A 20,753-nucleotide genomic window follows, 5' to 3' on the forward strand; every position below is an offset into this window, starting at 1 on the left:
AGCTTGAGGTACACCATATCACCCACCTCAAACTGGCGTTTAGAGCGGTGTTTATCAGCTTGTGCCTTCATGCATTGCTGGGCACGAAGCAATTGTTGATGTAGTACCTCATTGAGATGAGCTCTGTTTTGCAACCATGTCTGAACATTAGGGACAGTACTGGTTCCCAAATCAACAAGACCAAACTGATTGGGTTGTCTGGCAAACAAAACTTCATAAGGTTACTTGCCTAAAGCGCTGTGGTAGGATGTATTGTACCAGTGCTGAGCCTGGGATAGCCAATCAGCCCATTTGGTAGGACAAGCATGAACCGTGCAACACAAATATGCTTCTAGACATTGATTCAATCGCTCGGTTTGCCCATCAGTCTGTGGATGATATGAAGAACTCATATTCAGCTTGACATCTGCCAAATGAAATAGTTCCTGCTAGAGCGCACTGGTGAACACCCTGTCTTGATCAGATATGATGACCTGTGGCATACCGAAGACATCATAGACATGGCGCATGAAAGCCTTGGCAACAGACAAAGCTGTAAAAGGGTGAGACAAGGGAATAAATTTATCATACTTACTGAACTTATCTACTACCACCATCACTATGTCGTAGCCTCCAGATTTTGGTAGACCCTCAACAATGTCCATACTGATGGTATGCCAAGCTTGCAATGGAACTGGAAGAGGTTGCAGAAGGCCAGGAGTTTTGCAATGTTCGACCTTGGCCTGTTGGCAAACTGAACATGTCTGCACAAATTTGATGACATCTTTCTTCAGCCTTGGCCAGATAAAGAGATTCTTGACTCGTTGGTAGGTGGCATGTTTTCCAGAGTGCCCTCCAACACCGCTGCTGTGCAAAGAGAGCAACACTGCATGCTTAGCATCTTGATGGTTACCCAACCAAATTCTCCCTTTACTTCTGATCACCCCATCAGTGAGAGTGAAATTGTCCACTCCTGCAGGTTGAAGAATAAGTTTCTGCAGCAGGTTCTAAGAGGCTGTATCTGTGAGATAACTATCTGTCACCACCTCCAACCACTTGGGTTGACACTCTGAGATGGACTGAAGAAACTCATTGTCTTCCCTGCGAGAAAGAGCATCAGCTGCTCTGTTATCCTCTCCCTTTTTGTATCTTATCTTATACTGCAACCCCATAAGTTTAATGAAAGCTTTATGTTGCATGGTGGTGATTAACTTTTGCTCATCAAGGTGTATTAGACTTTTGTGGTCTATAAAAATAACAAATGGAGCATGCTGCAAATATTGCCTCCATTTGTCGATAGCCAAGAGCATTGCCATACATTACTTTTCATAAGTTGACATGGCTTGAGATCTTGAGCTAAGAGCCTTGCTGATGAATGCTAGGGGATGGCCTTCTTGCATGAGAACTACTCCTATCCCTGCTCCACTTGCATCAGTTTCAATCACAAACTCCTTGGAGAAATCAGGCATGGCAAGAACAGGAGCTTGCACCAACCTCTGCTTAATTTGATCAAAAGCTTGCTGCTCTATGACAGTCCATCTGAAAGCCACATCCTTTTTAAGCAATTCTGTGAGTGGTTTTGTCAACACACCATAGTGGCGTATAAATTTTTTATAGTAGCCGGCAAGTCCCAAAAACCCTCTCAGCTGTCTCAGTGTTTTTGGAACAGACCACTCTTGTACAGCCTTCACCTTTGCTGGATCTGTGGCGACACCATGCACACCAATAATATGTCCTAGGTATTCCAACTGTTGCTTGGCAAAAGAGCATTTGCTGAGCTTAACCAGAAGTTGGTGTTGCTTCAACCTAGTCATCACTGCCCTGAGATGTGCAACATGTTCTTCAAGAGTGTGACTGTAAATGAGAATGTCATCCACAAATACAAGCACAAACTTCCTTATCATGTCCAAAAAAATAGTATTCATTAGCCCATGAAAAGTGGCTGGAGCATTTGTGAGTCCAAAGGGCATAAACTTAAATTCATACAGTCCTTGATGAGTTCTGAAGGCAGTCTTGTGCTCATCTTCTTCCAACAGTCGAATTTGATGATAACCTGACCTCAAATTCAACTTGGTGAACCATTGTGCTCCTGAAAGTTCATCCAACAACTCATCCACAACTGGCATTGGATATTTGTTTTTGACTGTGATATTGTTGAGAGCTCTATAGTCAACACAAAATCGCCAGGTCCCATCTTTTTTCTTTACCAGTAACACTGGAGAGGCAAATGGACTGACACTTGGTTGTATGATCTCTTGCTGCAGCATTAGTTTCACTTGCTTCTCTATTTCATCTTTTTGCACAGGAGCATATCGATAAGGTCTTGTGATAACAGGTTTTGCACCAGGAACTAATGGTATTCCATGGTCGAAATCCCTATGTGGAGACAAGTCATTTGGCTCCTGGAATGTGGCCTGAAACTCCTGTATCAGATTCTAAACTGAGGAAGGTATAGTTCCACCCTCTTTTGATTCTTCAGAAATAGCACATAACTGCACTAACTGAGAAATCGATCCTGCCTTGATGTAGCCAGCCATCTGCCTACCAGATATCATTTTGCAATGGTCTGTCTGATCCTTGACTCTAGTTAGGGTAATGTTTTTCCCCTTATACTGGAACCTCATTATCTCTCTCTTCCAGTCTATCCACATTGGGCTAAATCTTTCTGGCCAGTCCATGCCAAGAATCATGTCATAGCTCCCCAAACTTAACACTTTCAGATCATTGGAGAAACTCTGTCCTTGGCACCACCATTCAGCATTAGGAACCATCTTGGAGCAGAACAGCTGTCCACCATTAGCTATTGTTACCTTGGTTGAAGTGATTCCTTGAGTTGCCAGTTTCAACTTCTCCACAAGATGCTCAGCTATAAAGCTGCTGGAACTACCAGAGTCCACCAAGATGAGCATCTCCTGGTTTTGTATTAGCCCTTGAAGCCTGATAGTCATCTTTCCCATTGATCCAGTGAGAGCACATTCAGAGAGAACCAGCTCTTCCTCACTGCTTGCCTCACCTTCCTGTGTGGGCTCCCCTTCTTCTTTAATCTGTAGGACTTCTAACAACTCCTCAAGAACATGAAGCTGCAGATTTTGGGCACTTGTGCCTCGGCCCAAATTTCTCCCCACACTTGAAACACTCACCCCTAGCTCTTCTTGCTGCCTTCAGGGAGTCAAACCTCTCTTTCCACTTGGGCTTTTCTTCAATTTTCTTGTTCTCTTCTGGACTTGCTCCCAATATGCCCTTGCCTTGGAATGGTGGTTTACTGAAACTTCTGTACCCCTCCTTGAATGGCTGCTTGGAGAGTGTCTTCTTGTTCACCTCTCCCACCAGTTCTTCCTGTATTTTAGCAAGAGAAAACACAGCATCAACTGTTCTAGGCTTGTGCAGCTTAATAGCTGCTTTAATTTCAGTCCTAAGCCCTCCTACAAACTTGGTCACAAAGAATGTTTCATCATAGCCCCTATTATAAATCAACACCTTATGCATGATTTCCTCAAACTTGCTATGATACTCCTCTACACCCCCAGCCTTGTTATGGTTCTCTAGCTCCTCTAAATGCTGTTAGTACCTATCCTTCCCAAATTTGCTATGAACCGCCACACAAAGTTCAGGCCAACTCTCCACACAATGCAACTCCTCATATGTCTGTAGCCAGAGAGCCGCATTACCAATGAAATGCAAAGTGGCAAATGAGGACCAAGTTTCGTAGGGCACATGGTACATACTAAAATATCTCTCACAATTTGTCTTCCAGAGTTTTGGGTTATCGCCATCAAATTTTGGAAAATCGGTTTTAGGCAATCTAGGCCGCCCAGTGCGGCTATTTCCATGGGATTCTCCTCCACCTCTCTCTGAGTTCCTTCCATGGGTTTCTCCTCCTCCCCTCTCCGAACTCTCTCCAAGGTCAGAATTAACAGGAGAATTGTGGAACTGGGGCTTACCCGTGACCAGGGCTTGCTCCCGGACCGTGGAGGCCCTAGGTGCAGCACCCTGGTAACTATCTTCCACGCGGTGCCCCTTTGGCGGTGGCGTTGCCGGAGATGGCTCCGCTGTTGGGTGGTTCTCCAGTACCGTCACCCGCGCTGCGATCCCGTCCACCGCTGCGCGCAGATCCTTGATCCCCGCATCGACTCCCGGAATCCACCTCTCCAACCCCTGCATCGTCCCCAGAAGGTTGTTGATGTTGGTAGTGAGCTCGGTGACGCGCTCACCCAGCGACTCGATTCCTCCCTCCGCCACCACCATCCTCTCCGTGAGTGTTGGTTGGGATTTCTTCCTCGCCAGTATGTGCTAGATTCCTGCGCTCTGATACCAGAAATGTCACGAACACTGGATTTCCTAGCGAATCGCTCAAGGATTTGGGATGAGTTTGCCTAAGTTGAAAGGGGGAAGAAGTAGAGCAAGACAGGGAAGGAGGTAGTTGTTTTGATATTTTCTTTCACGATGACCCCCTTTCTAGCCTGGAGGGCAGTATATATATCATGTGTTTGGGCCGGCTGGGCCCCGGCCACTTAACAACCCAGCAATGAAACGAATAGCAATCCATAACCCACTGAAGCCTAACATGTTCTTGCTGGAACCTGAGCTTCTCCCATGGTGGAGAGTGGTGGAGTTGCAGGCGGCGGTTTTGGATGGTGGCGGTGTCCTAATGCCTCGGCGACCCTGAAAAGAATCCACTTGGTGGAGTTCAACTTGGCTGGTGTTGGTGCTCTGATTTGTTAGATCTGGAGCTTCTATAACCCTCCCTCTTCTACAGGTTTCCAGCTTCTCCACCGGCTGCCGCTTGCAACGACCATAGTGTGGAGGCTGGCAACGTTCTCCTGTGTCTTGGTAGTGAGGTGGTGTGCATACGGAGTGCTCCTGTGGCGACCTTCGCAGCTATATCCCATGCGGCTGCGTGTCGTCGTTGGTTGGCTGCTCTTGTGCCGACTCCTGCTCACCTGCCCACTCTGCTCCTTGTTTAGCCATTGTCGTCTTCATCTGATCGACCCTTGTCGGGGACGGATGGCTTTGGGGGCGATGTGTATGGAACAGACAGAGCTGGCCTTGGATTGATTCGGCATTATCAATGAAGTTTGCATCTTGCTGGTCTTGTTGATTTGGCAACATTGTCTGGAAGGTATGGATGCAATGCATATTGCTCGACGAGTTGCAAAAGACACTTGCAGGTCATTTGCTCCACTAGGCTCTGGTGGGATGTAGCAAGGCAGCGGTTCTATCGTCATTGTCCTAATTGTCTCATGATTGAGCCTGTTGGTCTTTAGGGACGACTTCTAATTTTATCTGCAGCAGTAACCATGTCGAGTGCTTCGTTCGGGTTGAGTGCAGACCTCAGGTCCGATTCTTGTCGATAGGTTTGCAGTTAGCATTCCTCATATTTGACAGAGAACTTATTGGCAAATCGATGTTAGTCCGGTGAAGTTTAAGCAAAATCTATGACTCAATAATCAATCTCGAATTGTGCTGTTTCCGTGGAGGCAGCCGAAGGGGTCGCCAGTCTGTCAAACGGAGTGCACACTATTAGTAGAGGCTTGTGGATGCAATTGTCGCGGCAGTGCCATAGCCTCTTCTCAGATTTCATCCATTACAACTATTTGGTTTATTTGGAAAATTTGTCCCCTTAGATAATTTGGCTTTACCTTTTAAAAGGATGATTTCGCTCCGCAAATTGTATAAGTTATGGCGATGTCTTTAATCTATATAATTAATAGACTTGAATTTTCAAAAAGAAAACATTGTACAGCCATGGGGGAAAGGAGACAGGAGGCGAGAGGTAGGAGAGGAAGAAGAAATTGGGGAAGGAGATGGAAAAATGTGACGGCAATGGCATGAAAAAGATGAAAAACATGACGGCGGTGACATTATTTCAATTTTGTGTGAATTCGAATGACATACATATGAATAGACGAATACTATATAAAATAACAAATTTAATTTGCAGCTACATTTGTTTTATTGTTGTAACTTGTAGAAGTTAAAATTGATCATGCATATTTGCGTAGTGATTTATCACGTACCAATCTATCTTGTTGATTTATTTTTCCAATTTTTTTATAACTATTTGGATGATACGGAAACAACAAGGGGATGTCCTCTCGAGAGTTTATAATAATTTCTCCATCTATATTTTCGACGATGTTTAGATTTGTTGTATTAACAAATATATCATGTTTTAGAACGGAAGTAGCAGCGACGAAGCATGCATCGAAGCGTGATCCAGAATTATAGTTTTCCTCGCCTGAACAAAACAAAAAGAATTCTAGTTTTTAGGGCTCCTCCCCAGTGTAGTCACTGGTGGAGAAACCATCTTTGATCGGTCGACCCAAATCTACAATAGTCCCGGTTCCATTAAAAACCGGGACTAAAAACGATTTTTAGTCCCGGTTTATAAGAACAACAGGACTAGATGATCTTTATTCTCGGTTTGTATTACCAACCGGGACTAAAAATCATGTTTAGTCCCGGATGGTTCCATGTCAGACCGTGTCAGGCGCCTAGGATCTTTAGTCCCGGTTTGTAACACCAATCGAGACTAAAGATCTAACTTTAGTCCCGGTTGGTGTTACTACCCGGGAAAAATCAACACGTACTATATAATCCCTATTACTTATCTTCTTCTCTCGTCCACACAAGAAACTCTATCTCTTTCTTTCTTCCTCTCTAACTCCTGCCTTATCTCTTTCTTCCTTCCTCTCTTCTTTTTGGATCGAGCGAGATCGAGCGGGCCGGCCGGGCGGCGGGCGGCGCGGCCGACGTGGCGGCGGCCAGCGCGGCGTCGCGGAGGGCCGCGGGGCAGCAGCTGGCGCGGCGGCGTGGAGGGCCGCGTGGCGGCGGCCTGTGCGGCAGCGGGCGGCGGTGGGTAGCACCGCACGGCGGTGGCCGGCTGGCGCGGAGAGGAGGCGGCAGCGGCCGGCCGAGCGGCGCCTCTTTGGTTTCTTTTTTTTGTTTTTCTAAGAATTTGTGATTTATTGCATGATCCTGTGATGTATTTGATTTGTGTGCGATGTGAACTTGTGATGTATTTGCGATGAATTTTGTAGAACTTGTGATGTAATTTGATTTGTGTAATTTTTTTAGGATTTGCGATGTATTTGATTTATGTGTATTATAAGTAACTTAAAGATTTGTGATGTGGATTTGCGATGTTACATTGATTTGGGATTTGGGGATATGCATGCCACTTGATTCGGGAGAAAATAAAAAAAAAGAAGAAAGAGGACCATCTGTACTGCTGTTATTCCCTCTTTAGTCCCGGTTGGTAACACCAACCGGGACTAAAGATCGATCTTTAGTTCCGGTTATTTCACCCGGGATAACCGGGACTAAAGATAACGATCTTTAGTCCCGGATTCGTAGTCCCGGTTGAACAACCGGGACTAAAAAGCACTTCTCCACCAGTGAGTCTTTCTTTGTCCAAGCGTGATCCAAAATCTTGTAGTCTGCTCTTATCTCTCCTCTTTTATATTCTCGAAATATTTTTATAGCTGGTTTATAGTCTGCTATTGTACCGGCGCTCAGTAAACTTCAATATTAAATTAGGGCCTGTTTAGATCCCACCCTAAAATTTTACACCCTGTCACATCGAACGTTTAACACCTGCATGAAGTATTAAATATGGGCTAAAAAGTAACTAATTGCACATATTGCGACTAATTTGCGAGACAAATTTTTTAAGCCTAATTGCTTCATGATTTGACAATGTGGTGCTACAGTAAACATGCGCTAATGACGGATTAATTAGGCTTAATAAATTCGTCTCACTGTTTACTGACGGATTTTGCAATTAGCTTTTTTTGTTAGTACCCGAACACCCATTGCGACACCCTATATAATAACCAATATGACACGTTAAAACTTTACATGACCTAAACACCCCTTGATCATGGGTAGGTGTTAAGGCTTAAGTAGAGCTCTAGAAGTCAAGTCAACGTTTATGCCCCAACACAATTACTACGTACCTTCAACATCACATTAATCATGCATTAATCATGGTAGCTCTTAAGGCTTGGACCCTTTGGATGATAAAAACTTGACGTTTTAGCCTCCATGTGATTAATTTAGACTGATTTACCCCTGCATGGCTGCATGCATGCATTGAGTCCTGCACAAAACAGTAAGAAGATGCTTTGGGACTAGCAGCCAGCCACTAGGTAAAGAGGATGTGCTTGTTAGATGTGCCATCATAATGTATTTAATATGGATAAAGCAGGAATATGCACATACCAGGAATCTGCTTAAAGGAATAGAGTTTATTTGGTATTTGGTATCTGTTTAAAGGAATAGTGTTAACAAAGGATAATTTGGATATGAGGAATTGGAATGGTAGAATGAGATGCTGTTTTTTTACGGAAAATGAGACAATTTATCATTTATTCTTGGATTGCTATTTTTCCAGATTTCTTTGGAGAGCCATACATATTGCTTTTGGGTTATAACCTCGACATAGTATATATCATATATTCCCTCCATTCCAAAATGATCTTCATATAGTTTTTTTAGGTTATTCATAAATGATCATCATATTTGTATTCATTTATTAAGTCTATTCGTTATTTGTGCATTAGAGTAAATGGACATTGATGTATGCATCCATGCACATAAGCATTTATAACCCACATGTAATATCTTGATTTGCTATTTGCTAGGAAATAGTGGGGATGGTGCATGCATTGAGTTTGTTGCTAGAGTAAATATATTATGAAAGAGTTATTAGCTTTTTTTGGTCTTGGTGTACCTAAGAAATTTATAGATTAATTTGGAATGGAGGGCGTATACATTTAGGGATTGGCTTGTGGGTATTGATAAAAAAGACCAAGAAACTTATCCTTGTAGAAGCATCTGTAGTATGTTGGACTCTATGGCTTGGTAGAAATGATATGGTTTTAATAAAAGCACTATCAAAATCTTATACGCATTTACTTTTCAGGGCAACGTACTGGCTTCGGTGTTGGGCTCAACTACAAAGGTGTGATGAAGACATTAAGCTAATAAATGATGCATGTCGTAAACTTGAGACAACGGTTATGTAGGTTTTTGCCAACTTTGGATGAAGGTTCACGAATAGGATTCAATAATTGTGGGTCATTAATCTTAATCTTGTGTTGGTGCTTATTAGTTTGTGTTGCTTTATGTTAAATTTGTGTGTTCCATGGTTTTATTAGATTGTAAATGAGCGATTTGGTGCATTAATTGGCTGTAACTCGTTGGGTAAAGACAGGAAGTAATTCCACTGTATAAAAAAAATCTTGCCAGCAATCCATCGTTGTGGTGTTGTGCGTAGAAGATTACACCGTCTGAAAACTGCAGTTGGCGTAGTATGCGCGCCGGTGAAGGCGGATCGGTTTCTTCGGAGATGAGCTAGCACTACTATAAAAAGGCAAATAGGTGTCGCCACTATAGGTGCCGGCGCACAAAAACCGGCGCCTATAATTCCTTCCCCGCCCATGCTCCCACCCCCACGCGCCACATATTCAAAAACCGGCACCTTTATATCCAAATAGGTACTGGTTTTTAAATAAAACCGACCTATGTCAGATAAAGGTATCGGTTCTAGACCCAAAACCGGTATCTTTAATCTTCTCCCTCCAATACTAGTCGTTGGCGGGCCCCACACATAGGTGCTGGTTTTAAGACAAGGGTGCCGGTTCTCAACCCAAAACCGGTACCTTTGTTTCAATAGTGCTTTTCATGCCCGACGGTGGGCCCTACACAAGGTGCCGGTTCTTGGTATGACACGTGATTGTAGGCGGATGAAGCACCCACCTGCTAAAATTGAAAATAGTCACATGCAAAAGGCATTTTTTTGGTAGTGCATATTTAAAGACGAAGGTAGGAGTGAGGAAGCATGATCTAGAATTCTACTTTCCCTCCCTTAAAGAAAAGAAAAGGACTTCTAGTTTGCAGATCTCTTCCCCAGTGTACTCCATTCTTGTCCCTGTCAATTACCTTCAATATCACATTAATCATTAATCATGGTGGGTATTAAGACTTAGGTAGAGCTCTAGAAGTCAAGTCAACGTTAATTGCTGTCTACACATGGTTGAGGCTATCTAAGGGGTGAAACAACACTGCTTTTTCCACAAAGATTACAAGCTCAAGTTCTACTATTAATATAATTGTATCACCTTAATGTAATTGATTGAGTTCAATAAAAGTTTATATATATTATCTAAAAAAATGCTAGCAATCCAGCGCAGTGGTGCTGTGCCTAGAAGATTACACTGTTTTAAACCTGCAGTTGGCCTAGTATGCGCATTGGCTAAGGTGGATCAGTTTCTTCAGAGAAGAGCTGGTGCTATGATACTAGGCTGAGTTCCATTACGAGTTTAGAAAACATGCTCATGGTAAATTAGGAAGTAGTAAAAGCCAAACACTCTACTGAACACGCTTTTTTAACGGTTTGCGAAGTGTATTGCAACACATAATTTACATGTCACGCGGGGCTGCCTTTGGAGGGAAACTGTGGCGCTGATGTATATCCGGTCTTCTCTAATTGGAGCAAATTCCCCATTGGTGCCCCGTTCATGGGACAGATCAACAAAATTAATTAGCATGTCCTTTTTGACCGTAGGAGAAAACAATTTTCAAAGGTCTGGTCCGCCCACCGGATCGAGTGTGAAAACTCTTTTTGATCGTGGGAAAATGTTATTTTAGTATGGATGTCCATAACAAAAGTTGAAGCAGAACTACCAAGTCACGTATGTACAGTGTCCATGGTGCGAAAAAGCAGTTGCGCGAACATTCGCGAAAACGAGTTCGCGCGAACGCCGATCTTCCAGGTCGCTTGTGTACTTACGTGAATCGCTGTAGCGTTGCAAATTCTGAGCGCCAACCGATTAGATTCTGGATACATACCACATGGGACTTGTGGGCCATAGTAGTTTAAGTTGACATTTCTATCTTGTTTTTAACTTTTTTTTTTGAACTTCTTTTATTCTAGTTTGTTATTTAGTCTGTGATCACAAAATATGTACCATTTGTAAAACATAATACAACATCAAACTTTGTTTGAATATTTTTTTCTCTATTATTTAGAGAAGGGATTTTGAATCTTATATAAACTTCACATGTGGAAAGTCTATTATTTATTAATAAAATTTTTAAGTAAAAAATATATTATTTATATGCAAAGTATTGCCATGCAAAGTATAAATTAGAACTGTATATGTTGGATTTTAGTCTAAGCTCACTTAAAACACGTACTTAGATTAGAGGGTTTGAATGAGAAAGATAAAGACATATATATGCTTGAGCTAGCTAGTGGGCCCTAGAAGATTTTGCATATATGTGGGCTGTGTTATGTGATGGAGCAGAGAGGCTCATGAGCAGGAGTCGACACACGAAGGGAATAGTTAGCCTCGACACGTTCGCTCGATCCATGGTGTATTATTGCTTTCACATAGTTGTTTCCGTTGGAACAGTGCATACAAGTCGTAAGTCCATCGTTTGCCGAAGTGTTGGTTGTGGTTCTGTGCGGTTAGCCTGCTGACCGTGTGCTCCGCAGGACTTGCAGCGTCCGAATGTCTGATGCATATCCACGTGCTATCGATTCGAAGGAGATACTCCAAAACGCCTGCTAAAGTTTGGGTAACTCCTCAATACTCCTCATCAGGCTCACACACTCTCATATACTCCTTCTGTCCCAAAAGGAAAACATACAGATACATTATTATCAAGAGGGGTCACATTCCCTCATAGATTGATTCCTTTTAGAACGGACGGAGTATATATCAAGAGGGGTCACATCCTCTTATAGGTTGATTCCTTTTGGGACGGAGAGAGTATATGATATAGGCTCTGTTCGTAAGTCCTAGTTCCGCCTCGTTTTCTGAGCGTACGCTTCCCAAACTATTGAACGATGCGTTTTTTAAAAAAATTTCTATACAAAAGTTGCTTAAAAAATCATATTGATCTATTTTTTTTAAAAAAATTAGCTAATACTTAATTAATCACGTGCTGATGGATCGTTCCGTTTTCCATAGGCAAGAGATGGGTTCCCAACCCATTCGTGCGAACACAACCATACTCTTTGTGCGCTACTGCCATATCTTACACGTGCCTACGAGCACAGCGGTTCTGACCTACACAAACAGGGGGGCGCTCATACGCGATCAGCCTCGCGCCCCCGTGCGCGCGGGGTAGTCGCCCCCCTCTAGGCCCTCTCATATATCTATACATTATATGTATATACTATACGTATATATATAATTTTTATATGAATATATTTTTAATACATAAAAAATATATACACATATATAAAGTTTATATAGGACGCATATAAACTTTATATACATACGTATTAAAAAAATCAAAAAAAGAAAATACATCAAGTATACAAACTTTGCATATGCGTATACAAACTTTACATACATATATACAAACTTTGTATATAAACATATTGAATAACCATGAGAAAAAACACGAATGATAAGTACATATAAAAAAGGGAAAAAATCAAATCAGAAGAGAAAAAAAGGGAAAAACCAAAATAAAAGAGAATCCGAAAAATAAACGGAAAAACTTGCTCCTCCGGTTCTCCCATGCGATGCGCCGTCCGCCGCCTACTCTCCGCACGTGACACATGTCTAGTCGCATGAGGAGGGTCGCGCGTGATTGGCCGCCCAATAGCAGTTTTGTACGCAAACAGCTAGAAACAGAATGAATGCAGCAAGGATAGTGCGTTGGAGTTCATTAAGTCCCCACAAACTCAATTTCTCACTGGTAGTACTAATTAAACTTTCCAACTTATTGTACGACAAGTCACTCGATTTTGTGTCAGGCCATTTGCAATGAGAGATGTCATTTTGATGTTTCTAAAATGCTACATAAGCAATACTGAATTTAATTAATGATTGGAATAGCTTATAAAATGTATTGTTTCATTTTTGTTGTTTCATAAACAATACATGCAAAAGACAATCCGAATTGGAAACAGTGTAGACATGGTTCCATGTTTCGCTTTATTAAAGAGTTGTTTAGTTCTCAAAAATTGTTTTCCAAAAACGTCACATCAAATTTTTGGACACATGCATAGAGCATAAAATATAGATAAAATAAAAAATTAATTGCACAGTTTGTATGGAAATCGCGAGACGAATCTTTTGAGGCCTAATTAGTCCATGATTAGCCATAAGTGCTACAGTAACCCACATGTGCTAATGACGGATTAATTAGACTTATTAAATTCGTCTCGCAGTTCCCAAAAGAGTCATGAAATTAGTTTTTTTATTCGTGTCCGAAAACCTTTTTCGACATCTGGTCAAATATAACACCTAAATTTTTTTTTTCGCGAACTAAACAAGGCCTAATATCTTGCCCCCATCATAAAAATACCGATATGACACCCTACTCTGACAATGAAGTTGTCTTTCTTTCTTTCCTTTCCTTTTATTTTTTACAAATGGAGTAGCGTTTTTTGCTGGGTGCTTTCACATATTTACTGATTGCTTGACCTGATATAAAACCCACATTACCGATCAATCAATTTATCCAATTTGATGGAAAGGTTGTTCGTTTTTGATTGATTTACTGCCTCCATCAAAATCAATAAAAGAATTAATAAGAATTGAGAGGTGAGTCATCCGAATCACATGTATTCTATCAAGATATTTGCAAATATTGTTGTAATATGTCAAATATTTTGCACTAATTATCTTGGCACGTTGCATCAATATATTCAGTACATATAGCTTTTGGGATCCAACATTGAATAAAACTAAAGATTATGTTACATATGTATAATATAAAATGTTTTACTCCGTAAAGTTATACCTTCTAGACAGCCGACCCTATTAAATTGGCAGGTCATATACGTGTCAGAAAGTTGGACTTTGTATTGCAGTTGTTCAAAGATAATTGTTCGCAAAGCTAAAATTTGTGTGCCTATTGTTCAATATAAACTTTTCAGAAATCTGAGTTGCAAGTGTTAAATATAAACGTTTCGCAAAGATAAACTTGTCTGTGTAGTTGCTTTATATAATTGTTTTGCAAAGTTGAGCATTGGTATATGACATAGTTGTGGTATATGGTCTCTTGCTCAGTACTACATGCACGTACAACTTTCAATCCTCCATATATGCTGTCAATGAGCGCAATTATCAGTAGATAACCTCGACAATAACATATCGATCTAAAGCTCAATAATCGTAAGATGGTCTGACGTTTCGTGGTGTCCATTAAAGTAAAAGTATAAGGTATGGAAAATAATATGAAATAAAAGCACATAATATTTTCCATTATCAGCTCAACGAATGAACCAACAATCTGGCATAATAACATATACAGAGTTGAGTCGTCGGTCCATTCTAAGAAAATATGATAGTGAAGGTCTCCCTTTTTTATAGCCCAATGACTTAGTTGAACATACAAGTGTTGACTTCCCATCGAGTCCACCTAGTTTATTCGTTTGTGCTTTTTTTTTAGAACAATTCGTTTGTGCTTAACTTGATCATTTATCTCTTGTCTACATATATGCTAGTGACATTTTATCAACTCCAATGATTTGTCATGTCAACATCGTTACGTGTTGACACACTACCACGAAAACCATCTTTCGTGGCGGTCATTTTGGATTTTCGCTGGTGGAATTTAGAGCCACCACAAAGCAAAGGCTAGTGAAGATCTAAGATTTTCGCAGGCGGTTTCGTTCCGTTTGTGAAATAGCACAAGCGAACACGATTTTTGCTAGCAGTTGCGGTCTGCTTGCGATTTTCGCAAGCGGACAAACGAGTTTTGCTTACGTTTGAGGTCTGCATGCGAAAACCCATTTTCTCTGGCGGTTGCCTAGAGAGAACCGCCAGAGAAAATCAACCCACCCCGCCAAAAATCCCTACCCCAAATTCAAAATTCCCCACCCAGCCAAATTCAAAACAGTCCATATTTGAAAATGGACATGAACATCATTCAAGCATCAATCCAAATCGAGAGCATCACAAATACATTATATTGGCATCAATCCAAATACAGAGCATCAACATTGGCATCATCCACAGAACGGATTAACAACACACAAATTAACCAAACAAACATCCTTACAAACCAAAACAAGCAAAAACACACAAGAGAACCCTAGCCGACGAAGCCATCAGGGGCGAGCTGCTGCCAAAGCCGCCACCTCCGGCCATCCGCCGCCGAAGCCACCACCTCTGGCCATCTTGAGTTGTGAGCCACCGCTGTAGGCCTCCTCCAGAAGAGATAAGTAGAGGAAGGGGAGTTGTCGCGCGTGGTCAAGGTCGCCAAGCACGGCCGGCAGTGTCGTCGTCGTCGTCACTGCGGTCGTGGTTGTCGTCGTTACCTCTGCCGCTGCCCGCCTGCCGTCGCTGTGGCGGCGGCCGCCGCCCCCCTCCCGCTGGCTAGATCTGGGAGAGGGAGAGGGAGGGGAGGGGTGGGGAGGCGAGGAGCTGCCTGCATGTTGTTGCCATCGCCTCTCGCTGCCACCACCTGCGTGAGCCGCCATCACCACCGGCGCGAGCCACCTCCACCGCCGCCGGAGCCGCCGCCCCCACCTGCGCGAGCTGCCATGACCACCGGCACGAGCCACCGCCACCGCCACCATCGCCCGAGCCGCCGTCTCCAGCCGCGCGAGCCGCGCCGTCGCTTGTGCGTGGAATGCTGGTGGGGAGGGAAGAGGAGAGGAGGATGCTGGCGGGTGGAATGGATCTGGAGGAGATATTTAATCTGGAGATGTGGCCGAGATGGGTGGCTATTATTGTAATGGGTAGGCGCACGCAATTACTTTTTTAGTGTGCATGAAATTTTTTTAAGGGCGTTGCTCTTAGTACCCGCCAGTAAAAATAGGATTATTTTTATAAGCGGAAATTTTAAGCAACCGCTAACAAAAATCTACGCCAGTAAAAATAGGGTTATTTTTGCAAGCGGACTTCTTAAGCAACCACCAGCAAAAATAGATTTTCGCTGGCAGTCCTAAACCCTCTGCCCCTCGATAGAATTTCACAAGCGGATTTCTCATATAACTGTCAGCGAAAAAAATAGGATACCACCATGAAAAATCATTTTTCTGGTGGTGATATAGAGTAAAATACATGTGCTTACGCAGAGGCCACTTATTTTGTAATCTGTTAACAATTGCGTTTACCATTTATTTTCCTAACAAACTAACCTTTGATGAACTTTTAGTATACTACCGTAGTATACAATATATCGATATAAAACAAAAAGACTAAACTACCCACATTTTATTAAATCCCAATGCAATCATTTCATATCTTATCTACTTTCAAAACTCCAATGTAATGATTACTTAGATATGAACTTACTTTGGGACAAATGAGAAAGAAAAAAGAGAGTAAATTTTAGAAAACTGCAACTTTAGTGACAAAACTATCAAACTATCAGTTTGCTAAACATTAGCGACTTGTTTCAGTTTGCTGCAATGATAGCATGGGGAATGATCATAAAACTGTAACTTTTACGTTATATGTTGATACAGTTGTCACCTATATGTACTGTAGCAGCATATAACGTAAAAGTTGTAGTTTTGTGATAATTTCCCACGCTACCGTTGCAGCAAACTGAAACATGTCACTTATGTTGCAGCAAATATTATTATGTCACAAGTTAACTCAGAACTGACACTACTACAAAACCCCTCATGGATCTAGATGTAGGCTCATATGTGCTGGTTTTAAAACCTATGGACCTTTTTTCCACCACCAGAGGATAAAAAAAAAACAAAATTGGCACCTTTGGGAATTATATGTGTATCCTTGTAGTGGAAAGACCGGTACCATTGTAGGTACCAGTTAATTAAAAGCCGACACCTACAAAATTTTATAAGTACCTTTTTTTAAAAAAAAAAACAGGTACCCAAAAAATGAGCCACCTTTTTAGCCGCCTTCCCCCCACCCCCCCCACCCCCCCCCCCACCCCCCCCCCCACACACACATCAAATCGGTCTAGCCTTATCCAAATCCACCGCTCCCAGCACCCAAAATCGCTCATCATCCTCCTTTGCCCAAAATCGCTCCTCCTATGCAACCGTGCCCCCTCCAGCACCTGCCCTTCCACCCCATGTTTCCATCCCTCTCTCATCCTCCTCTCGTCACTAGCGGAGGAGAAGGTGTTGGCGGTGCGGCGAACGAAGGGGTCATTGGTGGGGGACCTATAGGCATTGGCAGCACCAGGTGTGTGGCCCATCGAGACCTCCTCCTCGTTGCCCAGCGCCCTGCCACTAAAGCTGCTCTCGCTCCCTCCTAGCACCACTGCCGTTGCGCTCTCCCCTCTAGGCCGTCCCACTACGCGCCATCGGCCATGGAGATGGAGAGGCAAGAAGGTTGGTGTCGTCGTCGGCACCTTCTCTACCGCCATGGTGGTCCAGGCACACGCGCCTCTACTCATCCTGCCCCTTCCTCCTCGCCCTCGCTCGTCTATCTCAGAGAGATCTTGGATGACCGGGCGGTGGTGCCTCCCTGAGACCCATTTTTTAAATTTTCTTTTGAAGATTATATGTGTTGGTTCTATGGATAGAAGAAAAAATACCTATAATCTCTATAGGTGTCGGTTGCGGGTTCTAAAATCAGCACCTGTGCCGGTTTACCTGAGTATGGTTAAAATTTAAATATGATTTAGGATAGGTCTGTGCCTAAAAAAATGCTTTTGCAAACTGAGCAGTTTCAAATACTAGTTTTAGACAAAAATAAACCTAGTAGGCCATTCCTTTTTTTTTTCCCCTTATGGATTATATCCATGTCCTTGTGGATTGCTGAGTACGAGTGTCTTACTCACTCTTTCTTTCTGTGGCTCAGAAAGTGAGATCCGTTGAAGGTAAAGGGCTTCGCCTGCTTGTTCGTGGCACCGCTAACTGCTTGTGTGTTCAGCCTCCTTACTCTTTCATTTTTATTTTCTTTCTTTTTAATCTAAGGGCCATCGACCATGTATTATGGTAGTACCGTACCTTTTTACGCTTTTGCCTATATGGCTTTGTAATAAATCATTTGATATTGTACCATGCCTCTTGGGACTTGGAATTATGCAATAAAATACTTGAAAATATGGTTGCTTATTTCCGGATGTTACAACCCTTGCTTCCTTCTATCTCCGACCGCCTCTCACTCCCCTCCCCCTCTGGTTGCTTTCGTCCCCTCACCGCCTCTTCGGCCACCTCTCCCCTCTGGTTCCATCGGTGAGTAGAGGGCAGGGAGAGGACGGCAACAGCGAATGATGCAGTGGCAAGGGGCCAGATTTGACGGTCCCCGAGCTCAGGACCACCCGATCCAATGGTCCCTAGCTTCGGAGCCGTCAAATTTGGTTCCCAGCCTTGCCGCCTCCAATCCCCTAGGCTCGACGACGATGGCCATTCTCGATGCCAGTGAGCGACGATGCTGATTACAGCCACAGCTCGAGAAGACAATGGAGGTGGCAGCGGCTCCGTGGGAATGATGACAATGACAATGGTTCCGTGGGAACCACGACGACGGTGGTGACCCCCTTCTCCGCCGAATGGCGGCAGCCATCTATTTCCTGGGGACGACGGTGGTGCGTGGCAGTAGAGCTGCTGTGACAAACCAAGTATTGTAGTGAGTTCTCACTGGTGGAGAAACCCTTTTTACTCCCGGTTGGTAAGCCCCATATAGTCCCGGTTTTCCAACCGGGAGTAAGAATCCAGAACTAAAGATCGCTATCTTTAGTCCCGGTTTAAATACCCAGGACTAAAGATCGATCTTTAGTACCGGTTGATGTTACCAACCGGGACTAAAGATGTGGTCCTGGCTGGAGGTTTTTTTTTCTTTTTTTTCTTCTCTCTTTCTTTTTCACTGTTCTTTTGCTTTTTGCCCAAATCATCTCAGATCAAACATTCACAGCAAATCATTCACAGCAATATAGTACATCCCAAATCATTCACAGCAATAGTTCATCCCAAATCATTCACACAATAGTTCATCCCCAAATCATTCACACAATAGTTCATCCCCAAATCATTCACAACAACAACACAGATCAAATCACACATTCAATATAGATCGAATCATTCAACACAGATCAAATCACATATCAAGGAAAAAAGAAAAAAAATCCATGCAACAGCGCCGGCCTCCACCGCCTGCCGCCGCATTGGTCTCTGCACCGGCCGCCGCCGGGCGTGGCCCTTCATGCGAGGCTGCCATCCGGCCGTCTCCCCCTTCGGATCCTGCGGCGGCTGGCCGCCTCCCCTCCCGGATCCACCGCCGCATGAGGGCCCCGCCGCCGCCGCCGCCTGGCCACCTGAGAATGGGGAGGAGAGGGGAGGAAGATAATGAGGAGAGGAGGAAGAGGAAGAGATGGGGGTGAAGAGGAGGAGGAGATAAGGTGAGGGAGGAGGAGATAGAACTTATTAACTGATCCGTCTCCTCCTCCTCGATCTCGCGCACGCCTCGTCCTATCCACCGCGCATGCCGATCTTTTTTCCTGGTTGGTGTTACCAACCGGGACTAGAAATAGATCTTTAGTTCCAATTGGTGTTACCAACCGAGAATAAAGATAATAGAGGGGGTCTGATACTGCCTATTGTTCTTTGAACCGGGTTGCTGTTCTAACCGGAACTAAGGATAAAAAAGTAGCTCTAACCTTTTGAACCGGGACTAAAGATAATCTTTAGTCTTGGTTTTTATTGCAACCGGAACTATTGTAGAATTTGGTCGACCGATGAAAGATGGTTTGTCCAGTAGTATCTCTTTCTATTCTCCCTTCTCTCACTCATATCTGGAAGGTTAGGTGGCCGGCCAGGTTAGCTGGCTATGGGCCTGCAGGACTCAGGCAGCGGTGGACATAGGAGGGGGCGCTCTCGTAATCGATGGTGGACATAGGAGGTGGCGGACATGAATTGTGGATGTAAATTGGGTAATAAATATTTATGTGGATTTGAATTAGTTGTATTTGTACTTTATTGTACGTGAATCTGTTTATTCTTTTTGAGCCAATCTGAATGAATTTGAGCATGTGAGTGCAGCTTGTGGCGGAATATCCAATTAAATTGCATTTTATCTTATTTCCCCCCCAAATGCTCATTACTGCCAGTTTCCAATTGGATTCGTAGAGATACTTAGGGCATGTTCAATGGTAGAGATGAGTATGGTTTCTTAAACAATAAAAGATTATTTAGAGACTGTGCCTTTACCACCGTTGAGACGATAAAAGCTCTAATCATTAACTCAAAAATAATCCTTTTATTAGTATTTTTTCCATTTTTCTACCCTCATGCAACCATATTTCCATATTATAGTGATTAAGAGTCCATATTATAGTGATTAAGAATCGTTGTTAAGCCGTTGTTATGCATAACAACGAAGTTTTATCTCTCCTCTTCCTCTTTCTTCCATGTCAACAAGTATTTCTAATTAGCAATGCTAAGAGACCACTATTGACAACCATTGTAGATGCCCTTAAGGGCATATTTGTTTCTAATTAAGATAATAAATCCTTTTTTAGTTTGCAATAATTAAACTTCAACTAATCCTGCGCTAATGATTTTCTTGTTTTATGTGTTCTATCTTCATCTTCATATTCAGTAGCAACGAACGCTATATTATTGTTGATTCAGCAAAGGCAAAGCATGCATAGTAGCCGGCCATCACTACCACTTGTGTCATAGTTGTTTGAAAACCAACAGTCATGAACCGGTAGGCATATAGGCATTTCTGTACTGGTGATAGTGGGTGATTTTTTTTCAGACGGCTACTTTGTCGCTGGCGGCTGGCTTTAAGTAGTTGTCACGGATAGTATGCCTTATCACAGGCAGTTACCAATGCTGCTGATACATTTTCACAGGCGATTGGCTGTCT

Source organism: Oryza glaberrima, chromosome 10 (genome assembly GCF_000147395.1).
Source record: "Oryza glaberrima chromosome 10, OglaRS2, whole genome shotgun sequence".
NCBI lineage: Eukaryota > Viridiplantae > Streptophyta > Magnoliopsida > Poales > Poaceae > Oryza > Oryza glaberrima.